Genomic DNA, 7,218 nt, shown 5'->3' on the forward strand with positions numbered 1-7,218 from the left:
CCCTTCTCTAGAGTATAAAGGTGAGAAAAATACAAGAAAATGAGATTTAAATTGTGTTAAATTTTTTTCTTTAAAATAAATTGTTATAAAATATTTTTGAAAAATAAACTTTTAAGATAAAGAGATAAGGAATAGAGTAAAGACACAAGACAATTATCCTAATACAACACCAAAGTGTAGCTATGTCCAATCTCTTCAACTTGATGGATTTTCTACAAAAATCAAACTAATTTTTCTTTCAACCACTAGAACATACTATTGTCAACTTGACTATACACTAGTATTCTCAAACTTCAAACTTAATACAATCATGCTTTTGAGAAAACAACTACTATTACGTCAAATTACAATGAAAATAAAGTTCTATAAAATACCCGATAACTCTTTAATTGAAGATAGAAGTTTAAGCTCAAATTGGTGATAAAATTTCATTAGATATTATTTTGAATATAAGATCACTTGAGTAAATTAAAATTATCTCTCGGTTTCTTTAGTAGCGTGTTTGTTCAATGATATTCTCTTATGCATTTGGGCGTAAGTATTACTTATAGTGAGATTTGAAAGAGTCACACCCTATGTCCTTAAAAGATGTATGATTGTAATAGAGGTCATAAATTTTTTTCTTTTAGGGTAATGATTTTTATCCCACATCACAACATTTCTCTTTTCTATTACCCCAAATAATCTAGAAATTAAACTATTAGACAAAATAAAATAAGTGACAAAAATCAATAATTGAAAATAAAAAATAAAAATTATTTTTTACTTTTCTCATTATAAAATACAGGGACAAATTTAAAGAAGGATTTCACATTTTTTCTTCTCTAAATTTTCTTCATTAATTTTTAGTTTTTTTAGTAGTATATTTTTGGAGTCGTAAATGAAATAAATAATTATTGTCAAAAAAATTATATATAATTATGAAATTTTAATTTAAAATTTAAAATATGATATTTAAACTAAAAAGTAAAGATTTCAAAAAATGTATCTGTTCGACCATTTTTTTAAAACTCGTTTTTGTAGCTATTGATATTTTATTAGCGACATATCATGTCTTTACTTTATTGACCTGCTCCATATGAACCTAATCTAAGATATCGACTAGCTACATGAATACATATTAGTTAGTATATTAAGGAAACAATGTTCTGTATAGGTTTGAACTCACAATACCTTATTTTTTAACACTTAGTTTGTGTTGGTTTGCTACCAAATTGTTTGTTAAATAAACGTTGATTTTTCCATATATTCACAATTTCACATATATGATACATCTTGTTCTGCAATAAGTGAACCATTTTCAAAAAAGTATTTGTCACAAAATAAATTAATATTTCAATTTTCAATAAACCATTGATTATTTTATCCAATTACTCTATAATTATTATTACTTGCACCACTAATCAATCAAAATTTAGCACTTTCAATTTATGACAATGATAAATACATTTGATATTGGTAATTTAGCAAATATATTGTTTTCTCTTTTTCAATTTTTCATTTTTCTTAATTTGTGTCAAATGTTCAAATAGATTAATTATTGTGACACGAAAGGAGTACTTGATTAATTTTTATAAAAATGAAATTAGTATTTTGATCTTTATAATTGATTTTTATTATAATTTGAGTATTGTAAGTGTTGATTTTATTGTATTTTTACTCTACTACTTAAAATAAGTGCTTTTGAGGTAATGTATGTACATTTTTTGTTGGGTGGACTCACTCCCCAAGTGGAACCCATTAGTTTTATTAGTATTAGTATTAGTATTATTATTAGTATTATTATTATTGAAAAAAAAGAAAGAAAAAAAAAAGGTTTAAATAGGCTTGACCCACATGAAGGAAATAAAAAGGGATTTAGAAATCTCTAAGAATTAGAACGAAAAAAAACGGCTGCCAAAAAAGAAAAATAAGGGTTTGGTTCCGGTAGTGGTAACAAGTGTAGGAAACTTGTTCTGTTTGATCTATAAATTTAGTATGTTATTCCTACCACTAAGTTTGTTATTTTAATATACCGTTTGAGTAGTTTTATCTTCTCTGTTACTTTGGCATACCCACTTTAGTGGAATGTTGTTATAAGGTTGTTATTGTTGATTGATGTTCCCTATTGTTATTAGGATGACTTTGGTGTACCTATTGATCAGGCAGCGGTTGGATATGAGTGTATATCCACATGTTGAAACTGGAATAGATGCTAACAAGATGTTGGAAAAATTAAAAGAGTTATATGAATGAAAGAATGTACAAAATAAAGAATTCTTGATTCGGAAGCTGGTGAATATGAAATACAAAGATAAGGATTCAATGACAGAGCATATGAATATTTTTCAGAATACAGTGAATCAGTTGACAACTGCAGAAATTAAATTAGATGATGAGTTGCAAGTGTTGTTATTGTTGAGTTCATTGCCTGATAATTGGGAAGTTCTTGTTGTGAAGTTGACCAATTTAGCTCCAAGTGGAAAGTTGAAAATGTCAACAGTTAAAGAGAGCATGTTGAATGAAGAAGCTCGAAGAAAGGAACATGGTTTGGTTGGTTCTTCCTAAAAGTCAGAAGCACTAGTTACAGATTAACGGGGGAGAAGTCAATCTAGAAACTTCTATAGAAGCGACAACTCTGAAAGTCGTAGCAAGTCAAGAAGCAAGTTGATGACTAGAAAAGAAGTGATATGCTATCATTGTGGCAAAGTGGGTCACATAAAAGGAAATTGCAAAGAGGGTCACGTAAAAGGAAATTGCAGGTTCCTTAAGAGATATCAATCAAAGGAAAGAGATGAAGACAAAGAGAAGAAAAATGATAAAGATACAACAACAATTGCATCTGTTAATAATGTCTACATTGTTTTGTGATGATAATTCCATAAACCTTGCATGTCAGGATTCAACTTGGATTATTGATTCGGGTGCCTCATATCATGTTACTCCTAGGCGTGACTTCTTCTCATCTTACAATGCTGGTGATTTTGGTTTGGTAAAAATGGGAGATGAAGGAGTATGTAAAATTATCGGTATGAGAGATGTATGGGTTGAAACTGGGATTGGTTGCAAGCTTAAATTGAAAAATGTTAGACATGTACCTAATATTCGTCTCAATTTGATTTTGGTGAAAGCCTTGGATATTGAGGGTTATCACACTTACTTTGGTGGTGGTGGTATATGTGAAATCACCAAGGAAGAAGTGAATGCAATTGAAGATGCATCTTCTGATTTATGGCATATGCGCCTCGGTCACTTGAGTGAGAAATGACTTAACATACTTGCGAAGAAAAATTTTCTTCTTGTGAAAGGTACGTCTCTAAAAACTTGCACCCATTGTTTTGCTAGAAAATAACATAGAGTTTCTTTTCATAATACTGGTCCTTATAGGAGGCAAAATATTCTTGATTTAGTTCATACTGATGTTTGTATGATGGATAGTAAATCTCTTGGTGGTGCATCATACTTTGTTACTTTTATTGACGATCACTCTAGAAAGGTGTGGGCCTTTCCTTTAAAATATAAAGGCTAGGTATTTGGAGTCTTCAAGCATTTTCATACAAGTGTTGAAAGAGAAAAGGGAAGGAAATTGAAATGTTTTCGATCAGATAACGGTGGTGATTACAAAGGTCCATTTGAAGAGTATTGTAGAGAACATGGAATCAGGTTCGAGAAAACAGTTCCAAAGACAACTCAACATGATGGTGTTGCAGAGAGAATGAATCTACGATTAATGACAGAATCAGATGTATGATCTCTCATGCAAAATTATTGAAATCCTTTTGGGGTGAAGCAATGAAAACTGTAGTGAATTTGATCAATCTTTCTCCTTCTATTCCACTTGACGGTGATGTTCCAAATAGAGTGTGGACAGGGAAAAATGTCTCTTTTACCGTCATTTGAGTGTTTTTAGCTGCAGATGTTTTGTTCACGTTCCAAGAGATGAGAGGTCCAAGCTTGATAGTAAATCCAAACAGTGTATATTCGTCGGTTATGGTGATGAAGAATTTGGTTATAAATTTTGGATCCGGTTGACAAGAAAATTACCAAAAGTCGAGATGTGATATTTCTTAAAGACCCGACTATTGAAGATTTTGATAAAGCTGAAAAATAGAAACCAAATTCCAGAAGTTACATTGATGTTGCACCTAAACCCCCTACAGAAACCTTTGTTGATGGGAGAGATATACAGGTAGATGATGAGAATGTAACTGATGATCATGCACCTCACCCTGATGAGCAGGTTCCAGTTGAACAACCAAACGAGTTTGAGTTGAGAAGATCAACTAGAGAACCTCAACCTTCTCAAAGATATCCTCCAAATGAGTATGTGATGATCAATGATAATGGAGAGCCAGAGTATTATCAAGAAGCTATTACAAATGTTGATAAAGAAAAGTGGTTAAAGGCCATGCAAGAAGAGATGAATTTCTTGCATGAGAATCACACATTCGATTTGGTAAAGTTGCCTAATGGCAGAAAATCACTCAAGATCAAATGGGTATACAAGATAAAGGCAGAAGAGAGTAGTTCTCAACCAAGATACAAAGCATGATTGGTTGTGAAAGGTTTTAATTAGAGAAAAGGCATTGACTTTGATGAAATTTTTTCACCTGTGGTGAAGATGTCCTCTATCCGAGTTGTGCTTGGGTTAGCAGTTAGTTTGAACCTAGAAGTTGAACAACTTGATGTGAAAACTGTATTCCTTCACGGTGATTTGGAGGAAGAGATCTATATGGAGCAACCAAAGGGTTTCAAAGTCAAAGGTAAAGAGCAGCTTGTGTGCAAATTAAAGGAAAACTTGTATGGGCTCAAGCAAGCACCTCTACAATGGTACAAGAAATTCGATTCTTTTATAGAGAAACATGGGTACGATAAAACCACTTCTGACCATTGTGTGTTTGTGAAGAAATTCTCTGATGGTGATTATATTATTCTCTTATTATATGTGGATGACATGTTGATTGTTGGTCATGACACTAAGAAGATTTAATCTTTAAAGAAAGATTTGAACAAGTTTTTGCAATGAAAGACTTAGGTCCTGCAAAGCAAATTCTGGGCATGAGAATTACTCGTGATATGAAGAATAATAAATTGTGGTTGTCTCAACACAATTACATTGAGAAAGTTTTAGAGAGATTCAACATGAGCAGTTGCAAACCTGTTAGTACTCCACTTGCTACTCATTTTAAATTGAATTATGATAAATGTCTTACAAGTGAGAAAGACAAAGAAGAGATGAAGAAGGTTCCTTATGCATCCGCAGTTGGTAGTTTGATGTATGCTATGGTATGCACAAGGCCAGATATTGCTCATGCAGTTGGAGTTGTTAGTCGGTTTCTCTCTAGTCCTGATAAAGTTCATTGGCAAGCAGTGAAGTGGATTCTTAGATACCTCAGAGGCACTTCAAAAGTGTGATTATGCTATGGAGGTAGTGAACCTGTGTTGGATGGCTACACAGATGCATATATGGCAGGTGATCTTGATTCTAGAAAATCTACTTCTAGTTATATGATGACTTTTGCAGGGGGAGCTGTGTCTTGGCAATCAAGACTACAAAAGTGTTTTGCTTTGTCCACTACTGAAGCTGAATACATTGCAGCAACTGAAGCTTCCAAAGAACTCTTGTGGATGAAGAAATTCCTACTGAGTTAGGCCTCAAGTAAGACAAGTTTGTGTTATTATGTGACAGTTAGAGTGCGATCCATCTTAGCAAGAATCCGACTTTTCATGCAAAGTTGAAGCATATTGAAGTGCGGTATCATTGGATACGAGATGCACTGGAAATGAAGTCATTTTTAATTGAGAAGATTCATACTGATGAGAATGGTTTAGATATGATCACGAAGACCTTACATGTTTCGAAGATGATATGCTGTAGAAAGAAAGCTGACATGGTTGAGCAGTACCTTCCCACTTGAGTCGTGATAGAAGGGAAAGTTGCTCACTACCACGCCACGGTGCTAGGGGACCAATTTGGGGGCGACGTTGCAAGCAAAGATTTTACCGGCTTTACTCGCGGTACCGGAAAACCACGTTGAAGCTAACGTTGAGGTAGGGGCTCCTTCCAAACTTCTAGTTTGCATTAGGGACTTAGCTGTGGTTGTGTGGGAAGGAAATTGTTAGGATTTAATGTATCAATTTGGGGAAAAACGAATCTAGTGCGTTACGGGTAAAACCTTAGAGTTAGGTTTTGTTTATATTGATGAATGTTTCGACTGGAAATGAAGTCATTTTTAATTGAGAAGATTCATACTGATGAGAATGGTTTAGATATGATCACGAAGACCTTACATGTTTCGAAGATGATATGCTGTAGAAAGAAAGCTGACATGGTTGAGCAGTACCTTCCCACTTGAGTCGTGAGGGGGAGATTTGTTGGATGGGCTCACTCCCCGAGTGAAACCCAATAGTTTTATTAGTATTAATATTATTATTAGTATTATTATTAATGAAAAAAAAAAGAAAGAAAAAAAAAGTTTTAATGGGCTTGGCCCACGTGAAGGAAATAAAAAGGGATTTAGAAATCCCTAAGAATTAGAACGAAAGAAAATGGCTGCTAGAGAAGAAAAATAAGGGTTTGATTTTGGTGGTGGTAAAAGGTGTAGCAAACTTGTTCCGTTTGATCTACAAATTTAGTATGTTATTCCTACCACTGAGTTTGTTATTTTAATATACAGTTTGAGTAATTTTATTTTCTCCGAGAGTTACTTTGCCCTACCCAATTTAGTGGAAGGTTGTGATAAGGTTGTTGTAAGACCCATAATTTTAAAATACCATTTATGTATTTTTGGTGTATTTTGGATTTTGGCTCGGAGGCTTTTAAGCCAAAGTTAATAATATTTTGGAGTTTTATAATCAAAAAGATATTTCGATGCCAATTAAAATTTCTCGTCGATAAATAAATTGAAATTAACTGCGGTGAATCCTTTACGGATAATTTTATGCGTTTCGGGCGAAACGGTAATTTAACAAATATCTAGATATTTTGAGATATTTGTTAAGTTATATTTATTATCTATATATGTTTGTTTGGAGGGAAAAAGAAAGGAAAACTAGAAGGAAAGAAAAGGAAAAGAAAATAGTATAAAAGGGAAAGAAGGAAAAAGGAAGAAAGGAAAAACAAAGGAAAGAAAAAGAAAGGAAAGAAAATTGAAAAATTCCATCTTCTTCCTCTCAACCGTGACCCATTTCTCCTCTTTCTCCCGTTTTCATTTTCGACGCTTTCTTTTCTTCAAAACT

Source organism: Cicer arietinum, chromosome 8, assembly GCF_000331145.2.
Source record: "Cicer arietinum cultivar CDC Frontier isolate Library 1 chromosome 8, Cicar.CDCFrontier_v2.0, whole genome shotgun sequence".
NCBI classification, from domain to species: Eukaryota; Viridiplantae; Streptophyta; class Magnoliopsida; order Fabales; family Fabaceae; genus Cicer; species Cicer arietinum.